The sequence below is a fragment of the Sinohyriopsis cumingii genome, chromosome 8 (genome assembly GCF_028554795.1).
Source record: "Sinohyriopsis cumingii isolate HCF-2022 chromosome 8, ASM2855479v2, whole genome shotgun sequence".
NCBI classification, from domain to species: domain Eukaryota; kingdom Metazoa; phylum Mollusca; class Bivalvia; order Unionida; family Unionidae; genus Sinohyriopsis; species Sinohyriopsis cumingii.
This window is the reverse complement of record NC_142968.1, coordinates 2,804,010-2,823,233: the sequence shown is the minus strand read 5'-3', so window position 1 is coordinate 2,823,233 and position 19,224 is coordinate 2,804,010.

Sequence of the window (19,224 nt, the reverse complement as noted above, 5' to 3'; positions counted from 1 at the left end):
ATATGGTGTAGGAATACATTGCTGCTAATAATAATGAGTGTCATCTCCAACAGATACCATTTCTTTGAATTTATAGGGAATTTTTTTTTCTTAATTTTTAAATTTTTTAAAATTAACTTTAAAAAAAAATTAATTAATTTTTTAAAATTTTAATTATATTTTCGGATTGCTACAGTCAATATACACAAGGTGTGAAAATCTCATGTGTCTATCATTAATAATAAAAATATTATAGCAATTTAAAGTTGAATCAATGCTTCCCTGACAGGACATAGGACACAATTAATTTTACTATATGTTATCTACATTGGTTTCTCAGTACTGACCTTTCCACTGTGTGACAATCAATACAAATCATATGCTAATCTAAACTACCTTCAAAGATGACTTCACGGTGAAGTTCTCGTCAAAGGTTGACCTGCTCTTTTTTTAGATGCTGAACTGTCAACACATCACCATGTAAACAGGACACAGATTTCACTTCCGGAGCATCACCAAGGCCTTATTACTCACTGTGCACTGTCGCCGAAATACACACATACAACAACACCCTGAGCTCATATTATGAAGAATAAACAGTTACCTTTAAATCCCTACCAAAAATACATAAATAAAACTCTTCTATCACCACCAAAATGAGAGAGGAAAAAATGTTCTAAAAATAGACTAGAACTACATTCGTGGGTACTGAACTGGAAGTATTAATTGTGAACTGATTCCATCTCTACCGATAACTCAAGCAAGCCAGAGTAAAATGTGCCTTCTCACATGAAAGCTTGTCAATAAAATAACCGATAATCGAACTGATTCATTTGGACGCTTTGGGGTTTGTAATATTTAAATACTGACTTATTCGATAGAAAAATGACTAGTTTACTGTGTAATATTTATTTCCCCAACACAATGGCCGCCGTGATATGCAGAGTGGATATGCTATCAAAGACTGAATGAGTTATAAATTGCTTTCTACGAAAGGATACCAACGGCCTTTGGAGTTGTTATTTACTAACGTTAATTTATACTTCTTTATTCGTTCCTGTCGAATGGGAAGGAAATTAGTGCTAAGGTAATGTATATAAAGCTTGTCATACTTCGGGATACCCCCGAGTGTGTAGGTGATAGATATTAATGGCTATTTTACAACCGTCCAATTACAGTTACAAGACAAAACTGATATATCAAAGAAAGGAATTGGATTTATATCCGGAAAATGTCGTGTATTGCGTAATTCTCGCAATTGACCAATAGATGAAGTCCAATTGTCGAAAACAGGAACCAAGGCTTTCAGCTTCAATCTTGCCTGACATTGTTGCGTGTGGATATTAGACAGGAGAAAATGAAGTCTGTCTCAGCAATCATAGACGGGGCTTGAAGCAGTTTTATCAAAAACTATGCCAGCTAAATTAATGTACTCTTTCTGCTCTGAACTGCAAATCAGTTGGAGTCCATTCTACTTTCAAAAGGATTGCAGAGATAATTTGTGGCGTTCTAAAATGGGCACTTTCGCTTATACGATCAACGCTTGCAATAAAATTGCAGACAGATCAATGCATCTAAATGGCTCAAATAGATTCCTAAAATCAAATTGATTCGGCCTTAGTCTGCGTGCAAGCTGTTTAATACAAGCTTGTATTGAGACACCAACAACTATAGATGTTCCATTGGTGGGATTCTAAGTTAATACGTTCGATCTCTTGTAACTTCGATTTAGACTATCTGAGTCAGAATTTCACCTACCCCAAATAATTGTTATATTATTGTTTTGAGATAGGAAAGCACATTTTTCAAAGGTGGTTAATCATCACTGTAGTTTTTGGTTTACTTGTTTCAGTGACTACTTTATGCGATTATGCATAGTTTATAAGCAAACACACAGAAATGATATCAAAAACTTGCAGTAATGAAAATTAATGATATAGTATGACTTATTAATAAACATGTAATCTTCTGCATCAGCATCTGACCAGAGTTTTAATATAAAGGTGGGTTTTTTTAAGTTTCGATTAGCAAACACTCACTAAAATCCATCAAAACAGGGTGATATGATATAATGCTTACGTAGAAGTCTCGCTAGTTTTGTTTTATTTCTGTGCAATTTTGATTAAGTACATATCATATATCCATGAGTCCTGTAGACCAGTCAGCCCATAGCAGAATCAGCCTATTAACGTTCTCCGCCCGTAAGGAACTCGGCCAGCCCAAATTGGCCCATTACGTTATCGGCCCATGACATTTCAAGCCTTACGGTCCACGATTTATATAATAGAAATGTTGATCTAATGTTCCTTTTCCCACGGTCATTTCATTTCTTTTAAATCCTTTTACGTTTCGTTCAACGGTCAATTATTTTGGAATAAAAAATATGTGTGTGGGGTGGGTGGGAATTGCAGATTAATTCAATTGTGTACTGTATAAACAACATTTGGAAACTTTCGTGCTCTGTCACTACTAATTGCTAATTGAGTTAAATCTAGCACGTGTCTACCCTACTACCTGTGATTGTAAATATGAGTTGACACCTGCGAATCTGGTTATCGTCGTGCTTCCCATCAGAATACCGGACATTTTGTATCAACAGTAAATATATTTGAGTATTCTAAGTTTAAATCGTCTCTGTAATTGTAAGCAGGTTATGCTAACTGTGTTAAATAGATATTTTGTTGTTTTTTTCTGGGTTTTTTTTTACAAAAAGATGAGCACAGAGACAATGCAAACCTTTCTGATTCTAATGCATTTATTATTTTTGTATACAATTTTTTTTTATCTTTGCCCTGTCTTATTCCTTCTCACAATACAAATCGTAATTTTATTTATATAAAATTTATTGTTAGCAGCGACTATTCGACATCTTTTCTTGAGCCAATTTAATACCCGTAAAACAAAACTTTTAGTCTCGAAGATTTTAGTGACATTTAAAGTGCCTGACAATCAGGATTTAATCAGTTTGGTTAGGATGTCATTATCTGTTAAAATGTTAAAAAAATAGGTAATATTTAGTATAATATTTAATGTTACCAGAGTTCATACGCCTACATGATTACATTGACTGCATGTAATCATGCAGTCAATGCAATCATGTAGTCAATGTAATCATGCAGTTAATGTAGTCATGGAGTCAATTTAATCACGTATTCAATGTAATCATGCAGTCAGTATAATCATTCAGTCAATGTAATCATGTAGTCAATGTTATCATGCAATCAATGTAATCATGCAGTCAATGTAATCATGCAGTCAATGTTATCATGCAATCAATGTAATGATGCAGTCAATGTTATAATGCAGTCAATGTTATCATGCAATCAATGTAATCATGCAGTCAATGTAATCATGCAGTCAATGTTATCATGCAATCAATGTAATGATGCAGTCAATGTAATCATGTAGTCAATGTAATCATGCAGTCAATGTAATCATGCAGTCAATGTTATCATGCAATCAATGTAATGATGCAGTCAATGTAATCATGCAGTCAATGTAATCATGCAGTCAATGCAATCATTCAGTCAATGTTATCATGCAGTCAATGTAATCATGTAGTCAATGTAAACATGCAGTCAATGTATTCATTCAGTCAATGTAATCATGCAGTCAATGTTATCATGAGGTCAGTGTAATCATGCAGTCAATGTAATCATGCAGTCAATGTTATCGTGCAGTCAATTTAATCATTCAGTCAATGTAATCATATAGGTAATGTAATCATGCAGTCGACGTTATCATGCAGTCAATGTAATCATTCAGTCAATGTAATCATATAGACAATGTAATCATGCAGTCGATGTAATTATGTAATCAGTGTAATCATGTAGTCAATGTAATCATGCAGGTGTATGAACTTCGTTAGCATTAAATATTATACTAAATATGACATTCATTGCATGATTACATTGAATACATGATTACATTGACTGCATGATTACATTGATTACATAATTACATTGACTACATGATTACATTCATTGCATTATTATATTGACAACATGATTACATTGACTACATGATAACATTTACTGCACGATTAAATTGAATGCATGATTACATTGAATGCATGATTACATTCTTTGCATGATTACATTGACTACATGATTACAATGACTGCATGATTACATTGACCACATGATTACGTTGACTACATGATTAGATTGAATGCATGATTACATTCACTACATGATTACATTGACTACATGATTACATTGAATGTATGATCACATTCATTTCATGATTACATTGACTGCATAATTACATTGACTGCTTGATTACATTGACTGCATGATTACATTGAATGCATGATTACATTCGTTGCATGATTACATTGACTACATGATTACATTGAATGTATGATCACATTCATTTCATGATTACATTCACTGCTTAATTATATCGACTGCTTGATTACATTGACTGCATGATTACATTGAATGCATGATTACATTCGTTGCATGATTACAATGACTACATGATTACATTGACTGCATGCTTACATTGACTGCATGATAACATTGAATACATGATTACATTGACTGCATCATTACATTGATTGCATGATAACATTGACTGCAAGATTACATTGACTGCATGGAAAGATTGACTGAATGATTGCATTGGCTGCATGATTACATTGACTGCATGATTACATTGACTACATGATTACATTGACTGCATGATTACATTGACTACATTATTACATGAATGCATGACTACATTCATTGCATGATTACATTGACTATATGATTACATTGACTGAATGATTACATTTACTACATGATTACACTGAATCCATGATTACATTGACTACATGATTACATTGACTGCATGATTACATTGACTGCATGATTACATTGAATACATGATTACATTGACTACATGATTACATTGATTACATGATTACATTGATTACATGATTACATTTACTGCATGATTACATTGACTACATGATTACATTCATTGCATGATTACATTGACTACATGATTAGATTGACTGAATGATTACATTGACTACATGATTACGTTGACTACATGATTACATTGAATGCATGATTACATTCACTACATGATTACATTGACTACATGATTACATTGAATGTATGATCACATTCATTTCATGATTACATTGACTGCATAATTACACTGACTGCTTGATTACATTGACTGCATGATTACATTGAATGCATGATTACATTCGTTGCATGATTACATTGACTACATGATTACATTGACTGCATGATTACATTGACAGCATGATTACATTGAATGCATGATTACATTGACTACATGATTACATTGATTACATGATCACATTTACTGCATGATTACATTGACTACATGATTACATTCATTGCATGATTACATTGACTACATGATTACATGGAATGCATGATTACATTCATTTCATGATCACATTGACTGCATAATTACATTAACTTCATGATTACATTGACTGCATGATTACATTGACTACATGATTACATTGACTGCATGATTACATTGACTACATGATTACATTGACTACATGTTAACATTGAATGCATGATTACATTGAATGCATGATTACATTGACTACATGATTACATTGACTACATGATTATATTGACTACATGATTATATTGACTACATGATTACATTGACTCCATGATTACATTGACTACATGATAACATTTACTGCATGATTACATTGAATGCATGATTACATTGATTACATGATTACATTGACTACATGATTACATTGACTACATGTTTATATTGTCTACATGATTACATTGACTCCATGATTACATTGACTACATGATTACATTGACTCCATGATTACATTGACTACATGATTATATTGACTACATGATTACATTGACTACATGATTACATTGACTACTGACTAATGATCACATTGACTACATGATAACATTTGCTGCGTTACATTTAGTTCATGATTACATTGACTACATGATTACATTGACTGCATGATTACATTGACTACATGACTACATTCACTGCATGATTACATTGATGATTACATTGACTACATGATTACATTGACTACATGATTACATTGATTCCATGATTACATTGACTACATGACTACATTGACTCCATGATTACATTGACTAATGACTACATGATTACATAGACTACATGATAACATTGACTGCATGATTACATTGACTACATGATTACATTGACTGCATGATTACATTGACTATATGATTACATTGACTGCATGGTTATATTGATGATTACATTGACTATATGATTACATTAACTACATGATTACACTGAATGCATGATTACATTGACTACATGATTACACTGACTACATGATTACATTGACTGCATGATTACATTGACTGCCATTACATTGACTACATGATTACATTGACTACATGATAATATTTACTGCATGATTCCATTGACTACATGATTACATTCACTACATGATTACATTCACTACAGAAACACCACGTCGAGCAGCTGTTGTTGTCTTTGACTCGAATTCTACTTTCTGCCTCTTCGTCAAATTTAAACATATCATCTCTATGCTATTATCAGGAAAGACACCATAAGTTGTTATTTTAAACATATCATCTCTATGCTATTATCAGGAAAGACACCATATGGTGTTAATTTAAACATATCATCTCTACGCTATTATCTGGAAATACACCATATGGTGTTAATTTAAAAATATCATCTCTATGCTATTATCAAGAAAGACACCATATGGTGTTAATTTAATCATTCATTCAATGTTATTATGCAGTCAATGTAATCATTCAGTCAATGTAATCATGCAGTCAATGTTATCATGCTGTCAATGTAATCATGAAGTCAATGTAATCATGCACTGAATGTTATCATGCAGTCAATTTAATCATTCAGTCAATGTAATCATATAGGTAATGTAATCGTGCAGTCGATGTTATCATGCAGTCAATGTAATCATTCAGTCAATGTAATCATATAGACAATGTAATCATACAGTCGATGTAATTATGTAATCAGTGTAATCATGTAGTCAATGTAATCATGTAGGTGTATGAACCTCGTTAACATTAAATATTATACTAAATATGACATTCATTGCATGATTACATTGAATACATGATTACATTGACTGCATGATTACATTGATTACATAATTACATTGACTACATGATTACATTCATTGCATTATTATATTGACAACATGATTACATTGACTACATGATAACATTTACTGCACGATTAAATTGAATGCATGATTACATTGAATGCATGATTACATTCTTTGCTTGATTACATTGACTACATGATTAGATTGAATGCATCATTACATTCACTACATGATAACATTGACTACATGATTACATTGAATGTATGATCACATTCATTTCATGATTACATTGACTGCATTATTACACTGACTGCTTGATTACATTGACTGCATGATTACATTGAATGCATGATTACATTCGTTGCATGATTGCATTGACTACATGATTACATTGACTGCATGATTACATTGACTGCATGATTACATTGACTGCATGATTACATTGAATACATGATTACATTGACTGCATCATTACATTGACTGCATGATAACATTGACTGCATGATTACATTGACTGCATGATAACATTGACTGAATTATTATATTGACTGCATGATTACATTGACTGCATGATTACATTGACTACATGATTACATTGAATGCATGATTATATTCATTGCATGATTACATTGACTACATGATCACATTGACTGAATGATTACATTGACTACATGATTACATTGAATGCATGATTACATTCTTTGCATGATTACATTGACTACATGATTACAATGACTGCATGATTACATTGACTACATGATTACGTTGACTACATGTTTACTTTGAATGCATGATTACATTCACTACATGATTAAATTGACTACATGATTACATTGAATGTGTGATCACATTCATTTCATGATTACATTGACTGCATAATTACATTGACTGCTTGATTACATTGACTGCATGATTACATTGAATGCATGATTACATTAGTTGCATGATTACATTGACTACATGATTACATTGACTGCATGATTACATTGACTGCATGATTACATTGAATACATGATTACATTGACTACATGATTACATTGATTACATGATTACATTTACTGCATGATTACATTGACTACATGATTACATTCATTGCATGATTACATTGACTACATGATTACATTGAATGCATAATTACATTAACTTCATGATTACATTGACTGCATAATTACATAGACTACATGATTACATTGACTGCATGATTACATTGACTGCATGACTACATTGACTACATGATCACATTGACTACATGATTACATTGAATGCATGATTACATTGAATGCATTATTATATTGACTACATGATTACATTGACTCCATGATTACATTGACTACATAATAACATTTACTGCATGATTACAATGAATGCATGATTACATTGACTACATGATTACATTGACTACATGATTATATTGACTACATGTTTATATTGTCTACATGATTACATTGACTCCATGATTACATTGACTACATGATTATATTGACTACATGATTGCATTGACTACTGACTAATGATTACATTGACTACATGATAAAATTCACTGCATTACATTTAGTTCATAATTACATTGACTACATGATTACATTGACTGCATGATTACATTGACTACATGATTACATTGACTGTATGATTACATTGATGATTACATTGACTACATGATTACATTGACTCCATGATTTCATTGACTACATGATTACATTGACTACTGACTACATGATTACATAGACTACATGATAACATTGACTGCATGATTACATTGAATGCATTATTACATTGACTACATGATTACATTGACTGCATGATTACATTGACTGCATGATTACATTGACTGCATGGTTATATTGATGATTTCATTGACTACATGATTACATTAACTACATGATTACACTGACTGCATGATTACATTGACTACATGATTACATTGACTACATGATTACATTGACTGCATGATTACATTGACTGCATGATTACATTGACTGCTTGATTACATTAACTACATGATTATATTGACTGCATGATTACATTCACTACATGATTACATTCACTACATGATTACATTCACTACATGATTACATTCACTACAGAAACACCAAGTCGAGCAGCTGTTGTTGTCTTTGACTCGAATTCTACTTTCTGCCTCTTCGTCAAATTTGAACATATCATCTCTATGCTATTATCAGGAAAGACACCATAAGTTGTTATTTTAAACATATCATCTCTATGCTATTATCAGGAAAGACACCATATGGTGTTAATTTAAACATATCAGCTCTATGCTATTATCAGGAAATACACCATATGGTGTTAATTTAAAAATATCATCTCTATGCTATTATCAGGAAAGACACCATATGGTGTTAATTTAAACATATTATCTCTATGCTATTATCAAAAAAGACACCATATGGTGTTAATTTAAATAAATCATCTCTATGCTATTATCAGGAAAGACACAATATGGTGTTAATTTATACATATCATCTCTATGATATTATCACGAAAGACACTATATGGTGTTTCTCTCATATTTCCTGACCGGTATTTTAGTGGAACCACCTTACGATATGATCTTAAAAATCTTACGCACACTTTGCAAATGATTCTGCTCTCCTTGATAAATATTCACTGCCGTAACCAAATGACATTTTTATTGTTTAATGTTCCCTTCAATTTTGATGGAAACTACTCAGTTTCTCATATTTTGTGGTAAAAAAAAAACCTATTGAGGTGTCTTAGTTCCCCATAAATCCTGATTTTGCCTGATTTATTTTCTGAGCCGTAGGTGTTATTTGATGAAAAAGATTTCTAGACTCGGGTCTAATTCTAAGGCAGAATTCGCATTTTACCATAGTACTGAACAGGAGACATAATACCAAAAATATTCGATTAATGAATGTCGTACAGTGTTGTGGAATTTAGACCTTTTGGATAAACCGTATTAAGATGGTGAATCCAATTGGTTTCCTTTAGCAGACGTTCCCTCTCAGAATCAGCTATAACAATAGTTTGAAAGGAGAAATATTGCAAAGTATGGGAACTCTTGTTAAAATGTGCGGCAACATGAGATGAAAACAATGTATCGATATACGTTTTTATGTCTGATCTATGTTGGTTCATACGTTTAGATATTTTTAACTGGTTTCTCCAGTATATTGAATGCCACATTTTTTGCATGTAATAAAGAAAAATAACATTTGATGTTGCACAATTAGTATCACAAAGCATGTTAAGAGTTTCTTTTCTATTGTTACTATTGAAAGAAGTATTTTCATTAATAAAAGAAAAGTGCGTACATCGAGGTCTATTACATTCAATTGATGATCCATTTTTATATGATGTTGTTTTTCTAGTTTAGAATTAATTAGGAAATCTTTAAGATTTTTTGTCCTTTTATAAGCAAGTGTGGGTTAGCTTTTGTGTAGCGATTTCACACTTGCTTTACGTGATACTTTTAATGAATCACAATATTTATTGATAATCTTACCTATATTAGGCAAACCTGGATTATATTTAATAATAAAAGGAATGATATCTTCATTTCTAGTTTTGATTTTACATTGTAAATATTCAAGTTGTGTAAAATAATATACTTTTTGGAAAGCATTATTAATGATGTCAATAGGGAAATTTATATTTTAAAAATGCTGACCTATATATATATATATATATATATATATATATATATATATATATATATATATATATATATATATATATATATATATATATATATATGTGTGTGTGTGTGTGTGTGTGTGTGTGTGTGTGTGTGTGTGTGTTCAGTTCCGAAAAAGCATCACTGAGCAAAGAAAAAGATTCTGTTGTTGTCACTGTGAACGTAATTTTGGTACAACATATGATTGTAACATATTACAAACTATGCCTTGCCATCAATTACAGGAATTACAAGCGAATTCATGTTGCCTTGCAGTGTTTACCATTGAACTCTTCACACAATGGTTAGTAGGTTGATCTGACCATTCAGTTTTGCCGTCAGTATATAAATCGGTTGATGCAAAGATCATATACCGATTTACCTGTAATTTTAGTTTTATTCAAAACGCCCATTTACAACATAAGGCGACTCTTCTAATCACGGTTAATGAAACGCATAAAATATGAAAAATCATTAATGATTAACTAATTAGTAAATAACAAGTTTCGATTGAATATTTATTTTTTAATAACAACAGGCGTTACGACGCCTTACAAGATCACAAAAAACAATTTAAAAAATAAAACATAGGTCTAAAACCGACTTTGTTTGCTATTTCTTGTTCAGTAACAATATGTGTTATGAATACCAACAGGGCGAAATATAAGGATCGCCAAAAAACTGTAACTTTTTGTCCGAAATGTTTTATATGTATTGTTCAATAACAACAGGGAGCCCCGAGTGGCCGAGTGGTCGAAAGCGCTCTCCGTTACGGATCACTACCATCTCACCTCTGTCTGCGTAGGTTCGAGTCTCGGATTCGGCTAATGTGGGTATGTGAGAAAGCTTTCCAGTAGCTTCTCGAGGGTCGGTGGTTCTTTCCGGGGATTTCCCGGGTTCTTCCTCCACCATTAATACTGGTCGCTATGAATAGCCTATCGTGTGCTGAAAATGGCGTTAAACCCTACAACAACTACAACAACATCAATAACACCAAGTGCTATAAAGGCCATACCAGATAACAGGTAGGGCTGACATTGTTGTTGGCAAAATCCGTAATGACCTGAGTGTGTTATGGGCCGATATCTCCAGTCACCCTACTGCACCATTTGGAAAATCCTCCTCTCTTTCCGATGCAAGTCAAATAACTTTGACTCACTGAATGAGATTGGGTCTTAATCGATGTGATACTTTCCAGTTTGGTTTCAATTGAATGCGTCAATTGCTTGCGTTTCTGTTAGTGATAACACGTCAGTGAGTTGTTAATAAAGTTAGAGTGACGTAATAACATGTACGGTCTAAAGGACAATCATTGTCATCATCATCATCATCGTCATTATCATCATCATAATCATCATCATCACCATCGTCGTTGTCGTCGTCGTCATCATCATCAATCAGCTGCATCAAACTGTATTTCCTCTTAATAGTTAATGATGCAAGCAATGCATTAATAATACAAACATTGCAAAAAGTAATAAAAATGCATATTGTGATCCGCCCATGGCTTAATAATGCGCATATGAAAACATTCTCGCAACCGTGTGCTATTGATTGTAGATCAATGATAAATTTCCACACATTAAGCATTAGTGACATATGAAAATAACGATAAAAGTATTAATAATTCCCGTTTTCTAAATGAATTGACTATAGTACCCAATTTTACTGCATTCCTATCTACTTTATGTTTCCCCCTCTATTATAATGCATAACGGAAAAAAAATTACGTATAAATCTGGAGCGAGAGAGAAAAAGAATATCTGGTTTATGAAAACTTTGAATTTGAGCCTACACCAAGTAACAAGAATAAAGTTCGTCGTGTTTATGCATTTTTGGGGGATTTATCTACAGTTTTTATATAATCAATGATACAAAGTTGCCAACTCTGTCGACATTATACGGTCAATTTCTCGGTTACGTGGTACACACAATGCGATGTAAATAATGTTTTGTTGTTGTAGATATTGTTGTTGTGTCTTAAACCTACTATAATGTTGTAAAACATTGTTAATTAAATATGAAAAGGCCACCTCTCTCTCTCTCTCTCTCTCTCTCTCTCTCTCTCGACCATCGTAGCAAAATACAAGCGAAAGTCTATGTAAAGACGAGCATAGAGGATTTTCGCTTGTGACATCCAATGATGTATCTGGACTTATGAATGACAGTAAAGGTTAAGTCAAAACGACCAAAGTATGAGAGAGAGAGAGACAGACATACAGACAGATAGAGACAGACAGACAGATAGAGAGAGAGTTTTAAATTCAAAGCGACCAGAGGGGATGAGAGAGAGAGAGAGAGAGAGAGAGAGAGAGAGAGAGATATTGAGAGAGAGAGAGAGAAAGAGAGAGAGATTGAGAGAGAGAGAGACTGAGAGAGTTTTATGGTCAGTAGTACTATTATTAAAGTAGAATAATGACTTAGATCAGCTGAACATATATTAAAATAGTATAATTACCTCTTGTTGGTTCGTCCTTTCGCTTAGTTTATATTGCACATTAACTTCCATGCGACGATACGTGAATGACTGAGCGTTCGCGTGAATGACATAGCTAATTATGTGTTGAAAGTGCTCTACTTTCTTCATTGAAAGCGTCTATCATATTTAAACCAAAAATGTGTATTATATTGATTTAACCAATGTGAAGAACAATAGAAACTAAAAACAAACAAAATAATCAACTTATCAATATGCAAAGGTGATTGCGAATAGCCACAAACAGAACAGAACTACATTTTGTAGCGGACACACTCGGCAACGATTTGAGGAGTTGATTCACTCGGTCAATACAGAGCTGCCTGTAGTAAATCTGAACTCCGTTCAAACAAAATGGCATATATAAGTATTTGTAAGTGATATAAATAAAATATGTGTATAGTATCTAAGCAGTATCAATGATATATCACTCGTTTCCTTTTAATGAAAAATTTATACATCTCGTGGTATATCAGTGATACAGCGTACATTATATATATATATATATATATATATATATATATATATATATATATATATATATATATATATATATATATATATATATATGTGCATATATATATATATATATATATATATATATATATATATATATATATATATATATATATATATATATATATATATATATATATATATATATATATATACATGCATACCTTTTGAGGATCCTCATATGAGTGCGCTATATTGTACGGTACGGCGTACTCATGGGGGACTTTATAATACCTAATTATTATATAGAATATCATTAATTTTGTACAACAGGTAATATTTAAAATATATGTCATAAATAGCATGCAAAAGGATATGACGATCATATTTCCGATGATCATATGTCTTCCATATTTTGATCATTTGAAAACTGATCTTATTACTTGGAAAAGAATCCATGTAATACGGACGCAAAGAACACGAAAGCAGACATAAAAATGTCTTAGTGTTTCGGGCTTGTCAAAACCGACACCGTTGGGAAATTCCTTCTCCATGATATGTTGAATAAATTCCTTATCTGATACATTATCAATGTATGCACGAAGACGAATGTCAAAATTATTTATAATATACGTCCAAAGTATATATCTTTGTTGCACAGTGCTTCGACAACTAATGAATATATGGGTTATTGCAAGAATACTATTACGCCGTGTGGTCAGTCGATCGAATAAGCTCTTTTAGTAGATTGTATAAGACAGGCAACAGGGAAATAGTTCCATATAATTTAGAGGGTCATTTATAGATTTCCCTTCACTTTTAAATATCGGTACAAATAACCATACTGTATTAATCAATAACTATATTTGTTACGAAGCAAAATATAATGAAATTGAAAGATTATATAAAAAAAACTTCAATCTTAAGTCCAAAACGGAAACTGTTTGCTATACAATATCACATGGAAAGCCGACTTTCTTCTAGGTCGAATTGATGTAATGGGCCGAGTATGTTATTGGGAAATTTCTTAACTATGTCTGTTTGTGCCGAATCTGTAATGGACCAACTATATTATGGACTGAGATCTCCAGTCACACACACGTCCAAACACACACACACACACACACACACACCTCCAAACACACACAAACACACACTCAAACACACCTCCAAACACACTCAAACACACCTCCAAACACACACACACACACACACACACACACACCATTCAGAATATTCCGATGCAAGTCAAGTAACTTTGACTATCTGAAAAGATTGGAACTTAATATAATAGTAGTGATACGTTCCAAATTGTTAAGTCTTTTGCTGTCAAACATTTGGCTAGATGTGCGAAGAACAGAATATTATATGATATGACTTCAAAATAACACTCGCCGACGTTTCAGCCATCGATGAAATATCTACATCTTTAATTTGTAATTGCATTCTTTCAACTGTGTAATGCAACAAAATGAAGAAATCATTTGGTTTTAATTGCCTGTAAATATTGCTTGTGTTTCTGTTAACGATGACACGCCATTGTGATGTTAATACAGTTATTATGACATAATAACAAGTACGGACTAGAGGGCAGTTAAAAATGGCTGAGGTTTGTCTGTCTTGCGATGAAAAAGACTGAGGATATTCCGACTGACCACCACATCAGCCCTTCAGGTATCAGCTCACTCTAGATTCTTTTCACACTCATGTAAAATGCGATATTCATCGAATCTGATTGACAAGATACATAAAAAGGAGATCGATTGCTAAGATTTTGTTTGTTCTTCTCTTAAAGTACATGTAATTCGGTGACAAGCTATACATTTGAATTTGATACATGGTTTATATTATTAAAGACCAATATATAAATAGCATGTTCAACCTACAAAATGGTTTGAAGCAATTGCTTGCATTTAGATTCACTTTGATTTGCTTTTAAATATTCGATCCAAATGTATTCTCTTATTAACTGAGTGAACTGTTTGCTCTCATTGGAGTGATGTATGATAGGTAGAAATTATGTATAATTAAAAATTTACCCCAAATAGAACCGAAAGTGCTATCCCTGGATTCGACAAGAGTACTCAATGTAATATTAACATAATTTTATAAAAATTACATTATCATACAGGTTTAGAGAATTTTTAATTTGTACTCTATGGGGATTCGAATCCAGGTACAACAGTCAAACGGCACCCATTGCCTTGTCTATTCGCACCAACTCATTTACCATCTCCACCATGCACATATCACCCAAAAATGACGCTATAAAGTCATGGAGATATGGATATGTGCGCGCTCACCCAAGCGTGCGTGCGTGCGTGTGTGTGTGTGTGTGACACACACACACATACATACACACATAAACACACTGGGCGACAGAGAGAAATTGGCCAGCACCATTCATGCCACGTGTGCGATAAAATCAGTTAACAACATGTGTTTTCTATGGGCTCTCTGTGCTACCTGGTCTATACTTATAAAATTTCATTTTAGTACATGTCAGGAATCAATGTGCGCAACCAGAGGAGTTTCCTATATGCACTGAAACACACTGTAAAGAAAAGAAATTTAAACCATTCCCAGCATGAAAAATGCAAGGATTGAAAGTTTACATTTTAGCACTGGGACGGACGATGACACAGACAGACAGACAGCTTTGCACATAAAGCTTTGGGAGCTAATCGAGATGTATTTGTTAAAGATTAAGTAAATGTAGTGTGAGTTATTAACCGTGCCGCTTGAATCTGGATTTTAGACTTACCACTTGTTGTGTTTATTTATTTACTTTTTATTTATTTATTTATTTATTTATTTATTTATTGTTGGGAAGAACTGTTGCCTCGTATAAATTTGTTCTCTAGTATGAAAGTAGATTATGTGCTGGTCTTTAGCCGAAAGTGGTTGCATTCACACACACATACAAGTAGGAACGTGTACTTCATCCTCTGGGAGTAACTGCAAGCAAGTTTGACTTCTGGAATTCATAGCGTTTCGTTGCATTACGCGTTAGGAATTCGAATATGGCCTCCGTTATTGTATGTATAGTTTGAATTGCTCCCTAGTTTATCGGTTCGTGTTGTCCTATGCACTCCATTGGGGTTAAAATTTAGTTGTTATGTAGTGTTTTTGTGTGTGTGGGATACCATCTTAACTGACCATAAGGTAACGGAATGAATTTTATCAGGAACGATCTGACTGCATAAACCAGAAGAAATCTGGAAGACGTCCAAAGGATTGATATATATTGGCTAGCGGGTAATTTTGCTTCATTTTGCTTTGTTTGGGGTGGGTTGGGGGCTTGAAGGTCTAACTTCATTTTCAGAATATGGTAGGCTATACATGACGGCCAGTACGAAAGGTGGAGAAGACGATGGAAAGGCACCACGTTCGTCGAACTGAGACTGCAACCCACGCGGTGAGATGTAACTAATAAGTAAAGGCATAAGCCCTAGACAGGGACTCACTTGGGTCTCCTCTAGCAAATGACCATTGTCCATTTCGATTTTTCTCCTATTATCAACCAATTTCCCCGGAACATTTTGTTAGAGACTATCGCATTCATGCTTGTACTCCGTGACACAACTGCACCAGGGTGGAAAGATCCGCACAAGTGTAGGAGACGGAGAACTTGGCAAGCGGAATTTTACTTTTGCAGTCGCGGAGTGGAACATTAGGACGAGTAACGTGCATCATATGGTATAGAATGGTTAGGTATAGACCTCTTGCTCGGTGAACAAGAAAGCTGTTTGTCAGACGGTTCTGCCCCTTCCGAGGTTTTGGCCATTTCCAAGCTGCCCGCTGACACTTCACAGCTTACTTTGAATTAAGTGTCTCCTCGCCGCCTATTTTGATGATTTGTGGGGGGTTGTTTTTTTGTGGGGGGAGGTGGGGTGTGTGTTTTGTTTGGTTGTTTTTTTTTTTTTTTTATAGGGGTCTTTCCTTTCGCACTTCGTCATGACAACTGAAATTTAAGCTTTCGTTTGCTATGTCGCATTTCGTTTTGAAAGCAACCTATATTTGATATGTCATCCGGAATCGTATTAGGCCTATCTTCAATCAATACTCGGATTTCACTATGCTTTATAGCTTTCATATAGTGTGACGGAGGCTAACAACAGCTTCATGGCTTTCATATAGTGTGACGGAGGCTAACAACAGTTTCATGGTTTTCATATAGTGTGACGGAGGCTAACAACAGTTTCATGGCTTTCATATAGTGTGACGGAGGCTAACAACAGTTTCATGGCTTTCATATAGTGTGACGGAGGCTAACAACAGCTTCATGGCTTTCATATAGTGTGACGGAGGCTAACAACAGTTTCATAGCTTTCATATAGTGTGACGGAGGCTAACAACAGTTTCATGGCTTTCATATAGTGTGACGGAGGCTAACAACAGTTTCATGGCTTTCATATAGTGTGACGGAGGCTAACAACAGCTTCATGGCTTTCATATAGTGTGACGGAGGCTAACAACAGTTTCATGGCTTTCATATAGTGTGACGGAGGCTAACAACAGTTTCATGGCTTTCATATAGTGTGACGGAGGCTAACAACCGTTTCATCAATGAAACCTAGACCACAGCTTAAGTTCAGTGAAATCGAGGACAATGGCAATGTCTGCGACAATGATGGCTGCCACATCTTCGATGTCCCCCTCCACCCCACCCAAAATGCCTAGAAGCACGAATACAAGTTTACTGCGCGCCGATACTTTACGTAAAGGCTACGCCGCTGTTTGGAAGGTTTCAGCCTATGCTACTTGTTTGTGCCAAAGTTCTTTTTGGATCTTTGAATTTTATGTATAGCGATATTACACTGTATGATAAACATACTATCAAAATTCATTGGTCTAGAGAGGTGGGGAAGTCAGGTTTTATGTCAACCTGGCACGCTCTACTAATCTGTTGTTTAGGCGTACTGGAAAGAATGCGCTGCAGTGAAATAAAATGTCAGTTTAATTCATATCTTTAGAACTGAAAATGGCACGGTCTATGGTAACCGCCAGTCTCTGTTAACCATCAGGGCATTGTACGTCAAAATATTAAAAACAGGTACATGTATGTATATATATGTTATGATATTTTTTGATAACCCGGTCTATTGTATAATATTTTTCATGTATATATTCTATTATGCGTACATTCTCATATCCGTGATGGTCTCGGTCATGCACACTGACGGATAATCGAAGTTCTACTGCAATATGACGAACATATTTTCCAAAATGGTTCACGGTCAGCTGCGAGTCGTAGTCATGAAATGGACGCATCACCAGTGGAACAACGTATGACATCTTAAAATGAAGGCTGCATTGGTTATTGGAAGCGCTACGCTATATATTTGCTAGCAAAATAACAATAACCCCTAACCCGATCTTAGCGATGGAATTTTTCACATAGCAAGCAATAGTCAGCCGTCAGGAAATTAACTTTATTAGGAAGCGCTTGATTTCGTTGTTTCTACATTAACATATCTTTTGTATTATTTAGACTGTGGTTGTCTTGAAACTTGTTGTACTTGGCTGTATTTAAAGTGCATCTTGAAA